A 16,631-nucleotide genomic window follows, 5' to 3' on the forward strand; every position below is an offset into this window, starting at 1 on the left:
GGACCACCATGATGGTCTGCGCTGAAGGTAGCAAATTATATACGGAGAAATGCATGACTCAATTTCCTTTTGTTAGATCTCTCAAAAAGTTCTAAAGTATTTTCCACCATTTGCCTTGTGGTAGTTGGAGCTGCAATGGTAGCCAGCAAATACATTTTACCGTCAGTCTGCAGCACTCTCAGGCTTCATAAATAATGCACGTGTGAAATACCCAAACTGCAGACAGCAAGTTAAAATGAAATTAATAGTTGACCTCCAAACAAAGGATACTTTCCTCCTGTGTCTTGTATGAGGCTTGAAGGTGAAGGAGCTTCAGCGGTATCTTCAAAATCCTTTACTCCTTATTTGACCCATACAATTAGTGATTAACATGGCTTGCAAGACACGGCACCATACATGACAGAAAGAGTTCATGTTAATTTTCCGGGTTCTTCCTTGTACATTCTCTATTAAGCTGTGGTACATTTACATTCTTAAATGCTTATTCTTTTCATGCAATGTTGGTAAATAACATGTTACATTAATTTCCTTTACACTTGTGTCACATTTTGTCTTTTAACTTTTTCCACATACTGTGGACTGTAGGCATATTTAAAAAGAGAAAAAGTGCTGTGATCAAATTTAAACCGTTCTGGGACACAAATCTGGAACACTTACGTAGCTTCAATACCTTTGACTTATGGTAACGTTGACGTGTTTTATTTATATGGCAAATATATCTGTATATCTTTGTTCATCTATGCCAGTGACATATTATGACAGGCAGGACAATTAATTGCTCTTCCATTAAATGGCTACAATGAAACTGCATATTCACGTTGCCAGTTAAATTAGGCGTCTTTGGCACATATGATTAAATACTAGTTCACTTGGGCTGTGCCTTCCTTCTCTATAATTCCCTTTGTACACATATTTATAGCTTTCAATTAAGATCATGAAGTCACACTGTCACATGGGCGAGGCATTGTCAGAACAAATCATGACTTCCTGCAAATACATCAGCTTTGTGTCAATTTAATAGGCCCAGCCTTCACACTAAAATAATCATCATTTCAGTACTCATACTTTTTGTGACATTTTGGTTTGGTTTGTGTTGTGAGATTTAAAGTTTTCAAATGTAAAATTATATACACAAAGGTTGGGAAACACTCTCCAACTGTAGTAAATATCTATTGTCACATATCTGTTACATTGATTATATACAACCAATTAGCAATAAGTTAATGTTTTAAAAAAAGTACTTCTTTTATTATGCGTTCATTCCATTGGAACAGTTCAAGTTATCGCATATAATAGGGTTTGTTGTTGCATCTGATGTATGCTTTTCTTTGTTTCTTGTCTTTCTCGTGAGCTCAGAGGCAACACAATAGATTCGATTAATTGCAAAATTAGTTTTTCATTTTATTGACTTTCATTATTCATTCAATGTTGCTTCGCTCACAGCAGAGAGATGCATGGGTATAACTTTTTTTTAACCACAGTGATTGAGTTACAAAGTTTGTACTGTTTAATGAGATCTACCATCCCATCAGGCTTTTGTTTGAATTTGTACTGCTGTGTTATTGCTGCTATTGGTAAGATGTAAATTAGCTGTGCACCACAACAGTGGTATCAGCAGTTTACGTCTATTATTATGTCAGTGTGAGCGTGGTGGTCAACAAGCCAGAACTTGTGTTGAGGCCTGCTTCAAATCTGTGATGAGGGATGTCTGTTTTATTACCTCAGTGTATTACTGTTCTCGCTTGTTTTCACTAACATTCAATTTAGGTTTCTATAAATGTGTTAGCTCACTGTGACACAAGAGAACAAAGCAAAATTGATGGATACTATGGGGATATACAAATAAAAACAGATTAGGTTAAGATGAGAAAACAGATGCAAAGGCCATTCAAATTAAAATAAATTAGTTCGTTTATTTAATAGTATTTTATTTAAAATATCTGGATTCCTTATAATGTTTTAAATTTGGCGAGAAAAGGTTGGACAAGTCTCTATTCCTCTGAGCAGTGTTCCCATTATCGGTATGTGTGTATACTACGTGTAGTTGAAGACTGACCTCAGCATTTCTTAAAAGCCGTCCGGTCGTGCACTGCTGCCTACCATTGAGTAATGTGTGTTTCACTTTTCTAAAAATCTTTTCACTACTTTTACACCTTGCTCAGCAGCTGCAGTAATGAGAACATATACTTGTAAACTGTCATAGATCTATCTTGCTAAATTTCAAAGTGATTGTGGGCAGCCAAAGCTAGTAATGAATATAGTTTATTTGTGAAGCTTTGCAGTATGTTATAAAAAGAGTTGTGTCAACAGCTAAGTTTGTACTTTTACCAAACAACTACAACCACATACGCATTTTAAAAAACAAACATACTTCCATGTTCGAAGAGTCTTTTGAAGCACCTTATTAAGAAAGTGGGTAATAACATGACAACTTGATATTGTATTTGACTGGAACTATTTGTAGAATAGCAAGAATCTGCAAGGAATTGATTCTCATCCAAAACGAGGATTTTTTTTACAGATGCCACAAGATGAAACCAAAGTAAGGATTTAATAAGAGGCTTCAGCTCCTTCCTTAAGCCATTGCCGTATTCAGGTGAAGGCGTTCAATGATTCTTAGGGCTAGGTTGTCTTACGAAAGTTAGCTGTGCCAGGTATCCAGGCGCAGCTCGTAGCTGATGCAAAAGAAAATAGTTTCTTGCCTAGCATCCCCCTTGTAGTCCTCGAGCGGCCTGAAGTGTCGGAAGGATCGGTAACTGTTTGACATGGATTCATGTATGGTAGCTCCTGCAGCTCTTTCGACAGACGTGCTTGAAACGAATACTTACAATGTTGAAATTTCAACAAAGAGAGGAAATACCACTAATATGCAAAAGCATTTGTACACACAGCATGCCATTAACAGAACGTCGCCTGTTTGATCCGCTGCGGAGCACCGGCAGCAACACTAACCCGAGCCTGACTCTCAGTTTTATTGCAGGTAACTAACATTACTTTTCGTGCTAGCTCTAGTTAAGTCAAGTTTATTTATATAGCCCTGAATCACAGACAAGTCTCAAAGGACATGTGCAAAATTGACAAATATTCTGAACATCCAGGAGGGCAAGGAAAAACTCCAAAACCCCTACTGGGGAAAAATGAAAAACCTCGAGAAGAGACCACAAATGGGAGGATACCCCTTCCAGGATGATCAGGCTGCAATGGATGCAGAGGGTGCATAAAACACATAATGTAAAACAATCCAAAGAAAAAGTAGATGTCCATATTCAAAGTGAAGAGCTGCAGGAAGGTGCCCTCGATTGTCATGGCAGTGTCTGCGAGTGTGGTATTTCGCCTCAGATCCCTCATCCCGATTGGTCAACATGAAATCCAGACAGCCCTTTTCAGTTTCGGTGTCACCTAACCATCCGGAGGGGGGGAGGGGGCAGGACAGAGAACACAAACTGCAGCCGAACCGGCCAACACAGGTTAATTAAAAGACATAAACAACACAATGCATGAACCCACAACAAATGACATACTAGAAAATCTGTGTGACTTCTGCTGTTGCCTTTGCTAGACCATTTCAGATGTGCGTAATTTATAAATCAGGTGTGTTCGTACCTCCGCAGTGAAGGCTTTGCCGAACCCCCGAGACCGACTCACCGAACTCCTAGGGTTCGATCAAACCCAGGTTAAGAACCAGTGCTCTAGACCCTGCGGACTCCTTTTTGGCCCTTCTTTTTGGTCACTAAAGGACCAGCTCTATTTCTATAACTTTAAAATCTGTCATGCAAATCGCGTCTCATTTTATTTTAGATGGCGACGAGAGACACCGTCTCACTGGTTCAGAGGCCATCAGTACTGTACCTCGAGCTTATCTGTTCACGGAGGCACGGAGGAGCAAAAGGACTTAGGAATGTCATCGTGCAGTGATAAAGTTTGTAGTTAAAGGCTTGCATCCATTAGCCACTGTAGAAGCCCCTGATTTTCAGTAGGTGATCCTTTCTATTGGAGGAGAATGTTTGCATTCTTCACTCTTATGTTTGTAATTTCATAGTTACACAATGTTGCAATATATAAAACAAAATGATCATAATCGTTTATGTGCTGCTTTTTTCCCCAAATGAGAATTGATGAGAATCGATAAAGGATTGAATCGTAAACGAAATCAAAAATGGAATCGGAATCGTAAAAATCTTATCAATCCTTATTTATGACTAATGGAAATCTCACGATGCAGCTCGGCTCTCCTTTGTCTCCAAAGCTTTCAAATGTGCTTACTTGCGAAGCTATTTCAGACCAATTGGTTGTCTTCCTTTATTTATCTAACAACACAGTAAGTAAAACTGAGCACCTACCTTAACACACTCTCCCATGTAACATATTTAGAGCATTCAGCATTCCGCCTCATTCCTCACTGCCAGTGTGTGTGTGTGCGTGTGTGTGCGTGCGTGCGTGCGTGTGTGTGCGTGCGTTCGTGCGTGCGTGCGCGTGCGTTCGTGCGTGCGTGCATGTGTGTGTGCGTACGTGTGTGTGTGCGTGTGTGGCCCTGGCCATGTGCATAAATCGTGTTTCACAAATGTGGTGGCCAGTGAAAGCCATTAGTGCAGAGGCAGCCCTGAATTAGACTGTGTGAAGTAACAGTGACATCCACAGGAGAATAAAAACACATTTCCACTTCTATGTATACTCATCCCTAGTGTGTGTGTGTGTGTGTGTGTGTGCGTGCGTGCGTGCGTGCGTGCGTGCGTGCGTGCGTGCGTGCGTGCGTGCGTGCGTGCGTGCGTGCGTGTGTATGTATGTATGTGTATATATATATGTATGTATATATATATATATATATATATATATATATATATTTATGTGTGTGGGGGGGGTGCGCTGGGGTCAAATAAATCATGTTTCACTCTTGTAAAATGGACAAACGAGTCTGTCCTCCATCAAAGTCTCAAATAACCTCAGTTAGGCAACATAGTAACCCTTACTGTCCTCAGAGTACACATTTAGATTCTGCTCATAATAAACTTAACTATTACCCTAATATTCATCAATTATCCATCTGGCTTTGCCCAAGTTATTTTCTTTTGAATGCCATCGGAATGCCAAATGTTGATTGTACAATGTTCAAGTGTTTGTACTCCAGCTGCTGTCTACTTGGCAGTCTATCAAGCTTAACGGGCTAAATTGGCATGTTGTTTGTTGAATCGGGGTGATAAATATAGTATTGCAATAAGCCAAGGCCCAGTCTGTCTCTCTCTGTTGTACAAAATGTAGATGTCTTGTTTCCAGCAATTGAAGTCCATAATGAAGCTAATTATATCCCACCCTTTTTCACAGATTCAGAAATGACAACGGTTTTTTTTTTTTCCACGTCTACTTTTTCGATAATTACGATGCTGTAATTCATTTTTTGTTTGTAAATCCTAATATTTGGCACATGGGTATTTAAAATGGAGCCTACATGAGTCACAGCACAATCAAGTAACATTTTCTCCCTCAACACAATAATGCTGTTATTTGAAAGGGAACATTTTAATTGTATGTGTAAAAGGTCTTGAGTCACTCAATCAAACAAAAAAGCACATCATAATAAGCATATCAAGTGATTTTTCTAAAGTTCTCTTAGAATTATGTTCCTGTACAAAAGACTTTCTAGTGGGGTCATTTTAGTCATATCAACTGGGTTATACTATTCTTAGTTTTAAATGTAGAATATATGTAATTATTGAGTTCATGATGATGGGTAGTAATAGCTTGCATCATTCTGGAATTTTTGTGTGACAGTAATCTACATTATCGTATTATAAACTATGTGGACAAAACAGTGCAGTAAGCAGATGCAAATTGTTGTCTTGCATCATCGCCTTTCTATCACCTGCTTGCTACTGTTGGTGCCCCACTGCCAGCACACCTGCAGACAACACAGGAGGCAAGTTGAGGCTTCCTGTGCCTCTTTTATCTAACTGAAAGGCTGTGGTTATGGTTGCTGCATTTTCGCCACAACAGGCAGAGGCACCTCCTGGAGAGAGAATGAGTCTGAGCATTAGGGCTGCAGGACCCCTACTAGTCTAGGGTATTTGTTTGTGTAGAAGCATTTCTCATCCACGCAAACACAATCAGCAGCATGCAAAATAGCTTGGAAAAATACTACATTCACAGAATGTGTGTAAAATCTCTCAGCAAAATGAGCTTACTCAGAGACCTTTTGTTTAATTTGTTGGAAGTTTTTAGTAGGTTTAGAGAATAAGTATTTTTGGTGGCGATTAGAGATGGGCATATTATTTGAGGAGAGACACTGTTTAGTCATTTGTTTAATTAAGAACAACAGAGTACCTGATATGAGAAGATTAGCTACCTCCAAAAAAGACAGCACAACATCTGTTAAATTTGGTGTGGACAGAATATTCAGAGAACCCGCACTGTGTGCACGTGTGTTCGAGAGGATACCATCATTCATACACTGACAATGGCAAAAGTGTCAGGCCTGCGAGACGTTTTTACTTTGAGCACCTGCAAGAAAATCTTGACACATCTGAAAAGGTCTTGTCCTTTGGACTTGCTCTGGTTTTGCACCTAGCAATTAAAATTCAGTGACTGAGGGCAAGCATTAACTATCCATCGCTTCTGAACCAGTGTGCACATGTTAACGTACTCCCACTAATGTTTTAAAATGAAACCTAGTCTGATTGTTTTTAAAGAACAGTAACGATTGTTCTCCTTTATGCTTTCTGTTTATGAATAAAACACTGAACTGATTAAAATCATTGCATGTTTGCTTAAAAGGTCATACATTTGATATTTGATGGACACTTGGACATTAACATCATGATAGCAAATACACACTTAACATATAAATATGTTCCTAATTATGTCTGGAACAATTCATATCAATATTCCTGATTTCCGCTTCGATTCGAGGATAATATTGGTCTGTTCAGAACAAGAGACTGAAAGCATTCAGTCGCTGGAAAACCATTCAATAACATTTTAGCCAAAAAAGTCACCCATCTTAACTGTGAAACTAATACCGCTGAATAGTGCAGGGGAGGTTTCCAAGATTACTCTTTCTGTAAATGATGTAAAAAGTAATAATGGTTATAAAAATCAAACAGGTAGACAAAATAATGTTAAATACATTCAAATTTTGTTTGAATTAAGTGCATCCAAAGTCTTTTCATGGTGAATTAAGCAGGATTAGATAGTAGGTTTATCTGATAATTCTTCTCATGTTTTTCAACATAGAAATAACACAAATCCATTAATGTCGTTGATAAAGTCTAATTAATATTCTTGCAGGTCAGCAGAGGTTCAACCTACTACTACTCTCCTTTTAATTAACCAAAAACAATGCACTAAGATTTAACCAATTATTCTTCAATAAACAGTGTTTTGTTGTGATTTTAATGGCAAATGATCAACAGGATTTGGCCACAGATCTCAGTCTTAAAAATTTCCTCTGCTGGCGGAGTTGTGCCAGTGTTGTACATGTGACCTGTCAGAAGTTGTGACCGGTAGCAATGTCAATCATGGCCAGCAGATGCTCTTGGTTGTTACTTTGAGAGCTTGACAGCAAAAAAAAAAAAAAAGGAAGAATACTTAATATGTACAGTATGTTAAACATGCAAGCAGGTTCCATCTGAATTTAGCACAGTAGAACAGAGGTCCCCAACCACCGGGCTCCCCCCCCCCCCCCCAACTTTTTTTTTTTTTTTAAATCGACGATCAATTAATTCAGGTCAAGACGCTCGTCCCTGTCATGTGACAAGTTTCCCCAGTCGAGCCCGCAAAGCTAGCAAAAATGAGTAAGAATTTATTTTGAAAAAATATAAATAAATTGGCGATTCTCTCCCAATTACATCCGTCGGTTCAGGTCAAGACGGGTTAAGGTTAGGGTTAGTCGTATCATTTTATTTCATCGTATTTATATATTTATTTATGTATATTATAAATGTATTATTCATTTATATAAATGTATTATTTATTCATATAAAGGCCAGTCCGCAAAAATATTTCTGACATGTAACCGGTCCGTGGCGCAAAAAAGGTTGGGGACCACTGCAGTAGAACATATTCCTACAAAACTGTATGGAGAGAAAGACAACAATGCAGCAGTCAGAGTTTATGACCTCACCTCACAGTAGCAATCCCAACACCTCTTCTCTTTCTCTGCTCTTCTAACATCCACGTATCTTCTTCTGGATACAAATATTCTCTAATGAGACATCCGCACAAATTGGAATATAGAGTTTACAATGCATGATGATGATTTTTACTTTTACTGCAACGGTTTGCAGTCAAGTGTAAAGCAGTGGGGTGAGAATCAACACTTCCAATGGGCCTCTTTTTCTTCTAATGGTGACCTGCCCTCTCTAGGTCAGGGATGAGATCAGGCCCAAGTGAAGGAGTGCAATTATCTTGGGTTCGTGTTCACAAGTGAGGGAAGAATAGAGATTGACTGCAGCATCTGCAGTGATCTCATTTTTATCGAAACAACTTAAAGCCCCCCCACCCCACCCCCCAAGAATCATTAACAATCTTCCATTTACTGCTGCTTCTTGCAAATTGAGTTTACTTCCATCACACAGCGCTTGTATCTTAAATTGTTGCACGCAAGTCAAAGCAAAGAATTGGCCAAACCATGGCTCGTATTTCTAAAAACTCCTTCATATCTCAGGGCATCACCGCCTGTTAACAATTGACAGAAAAAAATAATAAATTACCAACCTGTTGTTTTCACAGATGTATCTGTACATTCTGCATGCCCCTTAAAGTCAATATTAAAAATACTAGGTATAAAAAGAATGAGATTACTTATGTTTTAAATAATTGTGTCCTTCTACAAAGAGCATATGGGCTACAACATTTCATTATCGCTTCAAGGTGCGATGTGACATCTTGCGTGTCCTCATGTGGTGCTGAGGGTCATTTGCAGCTGTGAGGGGTAACACAAGAAGGTGAATCAGAACACCAGCCCTCACTTTTTACCAACTGAAAGACACCAGAGGACAAGTGATTGATCCTACTTTTTGAAACGCATTAGAAAATATACACTCCCCACCTGGGTCACTTAGAGTATATCAACATAATAATGACTGTTGCTTCCAATGGACACTTAATGCAGACAACCGCATGATTAAATGTGAGAGACCAAACCATTAAGTCCTTTCCCAGCTTTTCCCATCTTCTCATCAGACGCTCCACTGGTTCAGCTTGATTTAGAATGACGGCTTCCTTTGCTTGCATGGCGAATCTGTGCACACGTTAGATCACAACGTGTGGCGAAACACTGCTCAGAAAAACAGTTCAAATGATTGTCTCAGTGGCTGAATTTGGTAAGATTATCAAACACAATTCTGGGGGATGACAATCACATTAGTGGGAATGAGATCTGATGTAGTGTGCAATTAGAAATCAGGCTCTCGTTACTTTTGGGGGGTCACTTACGTATATGGTGTTTTCAAGTTACATTGCCCAAAAAAACATGCTCCTATATTCTGAGTAGACACTTCTTTAATGTCAATGTGAGAAGATCCAATTCAAGAGCTGTATCAAAACTTCTGTTTTTACAAAATTAGTAATATTAAGCGACATTGTCAGAGTTTTGATTGTGTCGCACCAGGGGCAAATGTGAGAAATGCAAAAAAACTGCCAGCAAAAGACAGCAAAATAATGTCCACAAAATACAAAACAAACACACAACTATACAGTTTATCTTTCCAATGTTTAGACTAAAAGAATTTGTTTTGCATTGTAAAACTGGAGAAAAAACATTCCTTCAGCAATCATGATTTTTTTTTTGTTTTTGTTTTGGTGTAATCTTCACTAATAGCCTCAATATTGAGTTCAGTTCCAGTGAGAGAAAACCTCCGGTTTCACAGATTGTAGATGAACTGAACGAGCACATCAAAATTAAAGACCTCACCCGAGGAGTTGATCTCCACTGTTGCAAAGAACAGAAAAGATATACGATGTGGCATTGGAGGAGAATAGCAAAGCCATATCAACAAGTCCGAGGCCCAAGAGGGGGAGGGAAAGCTGTTGTGCAGACCGGCAGATGAAAGGCGTCACAGACGATGATTCGTTTTTATTAAACGACCTGAGCTGGTTGTAATCACCTCTGTCACTGTACTATGTACTAATGGAATCCAAAGGCAGATAAGAGACAGAAGAGACAGGCAGGGTCAGAAACACAAAATAATAGCATGCAGACAAAACGATCACATCAATTGGCCCAGATGGGGCAGGCTCAAAGCAAAATACGAGGTAACTGTCAAAGAGTGTATACAGTTTTGTACGATTGTGTTCATAAAAAGGAATTTCAAGCCATTTTAGGGAGCCAATGCTATTATATTTTGACAACCCTCAACCTGCCACCCCTACTTTCCTATCCTGCGAATCCATTTTCCTCCTTAGTTTGGTAATGATGAGCGGTGTAACATGAAATAACAACAGTTAGTGGGGTTTTTTCTTCCTTTACTCGTGAAATACCACTAAAAATTAAATGAATGCTCACAAGAAAATTCTACATCTCCATTTCTTCAATTAGTCATAGACGATGCAATGCCCCAGTGAAATAATAAACCTTTATGCTGCAACATTTCCATCATCATTTCCAAGATCATTTCCTTGTGGTGGAGGATAAAGGTTGTTTTTACATTTTTACTGGCACTTAAATTGTAAAATGTCCCACCGTGGTCCGCACATCATTTTAAACAAGCTAGACTAGCTTTAGAAGTCATTAAATATTGGCAGGTTCACTTAATAAAATAAATAAATAGGACAGCAAAGAGTCCCAACGAAGGCATGTGCCAAAGCATGCAACATAAATTAATCCCTTCATAACAATATATGGCCGCTTTCCACTGGCAGGAGCATTTTAAATAATAAGCCTCTTGACATTCACACAGTGCCAACAATGTTTTGTGTTTCAAAGCCGTATGGTTTAGTTTTAAATATCCGTAGTTTTAGCAGCAGATGACAAAATGTATTGCTCGGTCAAATTCCAACTTGGCCTAACTCTCTCCACATAACTGATTCATTCATGCTGATGCAAAATGTCCAGCGACGATTTGTTCTGTGACAGAGCTTGTTTGTTTCCACTCAAAGTCAAAAACTCTTTGCAAACACCATCTTTCACTCTCATTTTAATGCTTGCAGCAGTATATTCATAATTAAACCTGATAATAAAGGTGGTAGCTCACAGTGGGCTCTTCTTCCATGATGTCAGCATCACTGAGTGGCATTAGAGCCGCCTGCCAAATAACTTCTGTGTCAATTGGCAGGGATGACCTTAGCCCGCTGCTTTTCCTCTCAACATCAAATTCCACGCCTGCCGTTGATTGAACATGTCTGCACAACATGCAACATGCATAAGAAAAAGACATTTTCTTGCTTTGATTATCAGACTGAGGTCAAGGTTGGACTTGATCAAATAGTGAGTTGTGTCTTTAAATCAAAAGAGTGCTTTGTGTGGAACTTGGGTTTGTCATGAAAATAAATAATATCGTGTTTTTAATATCTCCAACCCACCTCATTAAAGCAGTTGTTCACAAGCTTACAGAAAAGTCAATATGTAAACGAATAACAATTCCCTGTTTGATTTGGCAGCATTGCTTAAGAACACAACGAATCCAATTTTCATTCAATTAGAAAAAAAAAGTTGTGTGTGCAAAAACACTGTGACCATCCTAAGACTTCAAATCGATGCAGCAGAGAAAAATAGGACTCCTCTATTTTCAAAATAATTGAGTATTGGGCATTGTCTTTTTTAAAATTTTGAACAGGAATTACATTTATTGACAAAAAAAAGAATAGTCTAATGTTGTATAAAATAAATTATTTGTTAGGCGGATCAAAGTAATTTGATGCTTGCATAAACTTTGCTCCTCTGCAGGTGCTGTCTAAAACAGTTAGCTACATGCCATGCATGTTAAATACCACTGGAAGTAAACCACAATACATATTAGACACAAACTCAATTTAAAGTTCACAAAATGACGCACAGTGGTCACATTATGACACTGTTTTCAAAACAAGGAGTGGACAAAAATGTATTGATTTAATGTTTTATTTATACTGCTTTGTAGTGCATATCTTTCTAAATAAAGTTTTTGGGTTCTTGGTATCCTTTGAGTTCTAGATATTATATCACAATAGCATTTTTGGCACACAGGGATTAAACCCTTTCAACGATGAAGTATATCGTCCTTTATCGAAAGTTATTCATCAATGTAGTATATGCATGCCCGGTGCTGTAGTCCATAATAATACATATTGTCAGACAGCCCGCATTACTGTCCAAATGTGGCCATTAATAATCTATTTTATTACACGGAGTAAAATCACTGGAAGAGCTCAAGAATATATAGTTTTATCTTATTGCATTTTGGTGGACTGTTTATCATAGAGCACATTTGGGTAAATCTAACAATCTAAAGGTTTACGAATTATGGAATACACTTGCATATTAATGAGAAAAAAATACAACAAATATGAGAAATGCAGATGTGAAAAAAGGTCAATAATTTGGATGAAGTGGAGAGATTTTCTGAGGCCCAGTTGCACTCATTGCTTCAAATTTCCAGTTTAGATATGTAATGTATATTATTGACCAATCTAAAGCATTACCGCATATAATGGGCAGAGTTTACATGTCTGAAATGGAGTGGGAAAAAGTAAGACTTATTTAATCCCACCCCTATCCAATTTAAGACAAAATAATTTACCTGTAACAGAGTTACTTTACATAATACTGTGCATTTACTTTCACATTTACAGAAAGGAAGCGTAAAATGCAATTAAATGATTTATTTCAATGTGATCATAACTATTGAATATTCTTTCATCCTTTCAACTTTGTGGGAACCATCTCGAGACAAATTTCTGTTCCCGTCACGGTGGAATCCAATATGGTGTGAAGGAATTTGAGTGCCCTAACTTCAACCTCCTCAAATCTCTTTGGAGTGAAGTAGAACTGAGATTGTGTGGAGGCCCTCTTTGCATCCAACATCAGTGACATCATAGATGCCTTTTTGAATGTGCAAAAATAACCACATTCTAAAAACGGCCACAAAGAGACATGCTGCACATATTCGGTTCCCTTCCGATATAAAATGTCTCAGGATTTCAGTGCTCAGAAAGAGCACTTCCTTGCCAGTGGTCACTCTAGAGCACTCCTACTTTGTATGATGAGCTTAAGGCATGTTTTCATATGCTTAGATCTGCAAGGCCTTTTGGCCCACAGGGAAACGACACTGGAGAGTGGCCCTGCAACTTCACTTGGTCCCATGGGAGATGGGGGGATCGAGGGTGGGGGAGATCAAACAAGAGAGGAAGAGCTGAGAAGTGATAAGGATTGACAACATTATGACAGCATTGTGGATGTATATGGAAGTTGTCTGTGAAGCACAAAGGAAGCATTTTGGTTACAAAGAAGTCTTGATTGATGGATGGATGGATGGATGGATGGATATTAAAAAAATGCTACATATCTTTCACATTTAAATAACCTCTATCTGTCACGTTCTCTATATAGTATATTTTATTTACTGCTCCAAAGGTTATCTTTTCCAGTGACAATCCTTTTTCCAAAAGACATGGAGGTACTGTTGGAACGCTGGGGAGTTTCGTACAGATGTGTACACTGAGGCGTGGACAGAACTTCAGCCTATAACAGCTATTGATTTTGCCATGATTCTGATTAGAGGGCTCTTTGTTGCAGTCAATATCACAGATCAGTAGACTATACAGTGAAACTGATGGTCCCAGCAAGGATCCAATATTTGGCTTCTAATTAATAAGATTCTTGATTACATTTAAAATGAGAAGAGACCCTTAGCATAGGAAACAGTTCAGCATGAGTGCCTCCCAACTGTCCAGACACTAGAAAGAAAAATGCCAATCAATAATACATGCAAGATCCTTGTGATTACTTTTCTTTGAGTGATGGGCACTGTAACTGGCCCAGTAAAACTATGATGAAAGATACTCCTGTAATATTACTTCCACTCCTATACATTGCAAAACTAAGAGTGTCAGAGTTACACTGTATTAATTCTGGACAACTGCCTATATGAAACAATTACTTTTACTGAGCCACTTGATCACTGCAGAATAGTAGTAGCAGTAGTAGTAATAGTAGCAGTAGTAATATTAGTAGAAGTAATAGTAGTAGTAGTAGTAGCAGTAGTAGTAGTAGTAGTAGTATCCTTCCATTCTCTGAACCGCTTCTCCTCACGAGGTTCGCAAACATGCTGAAGTCAATCCCAGCAGTCTCGGGCAGTAGGCGGGGGACACCCTGAACCGGGTGCCAGCCAACCGCAGGGCACACAAAGACTAGCAACCATTCACATTCACACCTACGGGTAATTTGCAGTTCTCAATCAGCCTACCATTGCATGTTTTTGGGATATGGGAGGAAACCGGAGTGCCCGGAGAAAATCCATGCAGGCACGGCAAGAACACACAAACTCCACACAGGGAGGGGCCGGTGGTGAAATCATACCCGCACCCTCTGAACTGCGAGTCGGACGTTCTCATCAGTGCACCACCATTATTATTATTATTATTATTATTATTATTATTATTATTATTATTATTATTATTATTATTATTATTATTATTACATTAGTAGTAGTAGTAAGTCAAGCCCCTGGAATTTATTGGATAAAATATCATGCTATCATGAAAATATCAATCCGGTGAAGATACACACACAAATACACTCACAGATGCACGCACACACGCACACAAACACACACGTTTTTCACCGTGAGAAACATGGTAAAGCTACTCCAAAGAATTTCTCAATGCACAGTTAGTACAGAATGTTGCATCAAATAATACAATTTTTCTCTTTCTGTGATCAATAAAGCATCAGAAGAGAATGTGAAGATTTATTTTCATCTAAGTGTAAGACCAAAAAACAACAATAAATGCATTCAATCTCTAGTCACTATGGCATCATGGAATGTAATCACCTATAAAGAAAGTACGTATGGGCAAAGAAACACAAATTGTTTGTCCACAAAAACAGTGTGTTACTGGCTCTTTATGTAAGTGAAGAGCATATGCAATCTGCCGTAGGCCAGTGTATGGCAAGAAATCATGGAGATTAAAGTATGTTTTTTCTTTATTTAAATAATTACCTTAAAACTAACGCGGGCTGCAAGCAGGCGGACACTGGCATGGACATCAATGCATGGAGCTTCTTATTGTGATGGTCTTTGTTAAATGACACGTGCTTTGTATCATGGGCTGCTTATCGGATGTTTGGAACAAACCAATTCACGTCAAAATCACAAAAGAATTCTATGCGTTTTTACAAAACGAAGCCAAACAGAAACATGACCCATGGTCTTCTTCGAGACCTTGTTTTTGCCTTCTTTGTTTTCTTCTTCCTATTCTTTGCCTTTACAGCAGAATACCAATCAATTTATTGTGTTTTCAAATAATTGAATGGCTGTCTTTTTAAAACTTTTCATATTTTAGAATCATGGTCAGGTGTTTTATACAAATATGTACTGAATAATTGAAGTCAAACAACCTCACAAAATGGATTGGATTCAACTTTAGAGATTCTGCATTGGGTCAATGATTAGTACATTTTTACTCAGAGTTTAGATGGTGATGATGTGCCTTGTTTCAGATTTGCAAGAAAAGGATTCGAACAGATGTCATCTGTCAAAATCAGGGTAGCAACAGCCAGATAGTGATGCATTACAAGGGACAGAAACAGGTGCCACTGTAGCGTCTAATGACTTTCTTCTATTAATTATGTACAGATCCATGCACTGCCTAAGGTGCGCCCACACTGCATACTCTGCACATTACACAAAAAAAGCCCATTAGTGGCTCCACAGCATGCTTCAGCAGTACTCTGAGTGAATGCCTTGAGGTGGCCTAAAAAGTTGAGTTTTCCTCTCTTTGCTGAATTTCTACAGACGGAACAATTGTTGGGAAATAAAGACAAAACACTTCCAACTGACAGACATCATGTAATATCCTCCAGGAACATGGGAAACGTCTTCTCTCCACAACTCGGCTCTGTAAACATCGGTTTAGGCACACAGGTGCTGCACACTTTTCAAGCCCTAACGGTTTTCCAGGCACTTGTGGTTTCAGCCTTTGTTTTTCACAGTTCGAGTGTTCGCTCAGCTGCTCAGAGCACAAAAACATTATGTTAATGAGAGAGTGTACATCTGCTTTGAGTTCAGTATTTCTCTGGGTGTTTAGGTGTGTTCTTTCTTTTCAAACCTCAGCTGATCAGACAGATGGGTGGACAGACATCTTTGCCATCATCTCATCATGCAACATCATTTTAGACTAATATGCACACGTACTGATCTATATGGCTCAATGGCCTGTGTACAATATACAGATTTTAATCAGCAGGTGAATGAGATGTGCACAAATGAAATCCCTCCTAGAAGCAACTCTATTAAAATGTATGTGGGTCTGTTTGGCTTGCTGGCAATTTTTAAAGCCTGCAATTAATTTTGATGCCAGAAATGAGCACAACCTTAAGGGATGAGCAGAAGGAAGACAGAAGAGGCTTTGTGTGAGTGTAAACACATGAGAAAATAAGCATACATTGGGCAACACTGAAACTAAGTGTTTAATTGAATGCAACACAATCTAAGCTGTACAAC

Source organism: Syngnathus scovelli, chromosome 6 (genome assembly GCF_024217435.2).
Source record: "Syngnathus scovelli strain Florida chromosome 6, RoL_Ssco_1.2, whole genome shotgun sequence".
Taxonomy (NCBI): domain Eukaryota; kingdom Metazoa; phylum Chordata; class Actinopteri; order Syngnathiformes; family Syngnathidae; genus Syngnathus; species Syngnathus scovelli.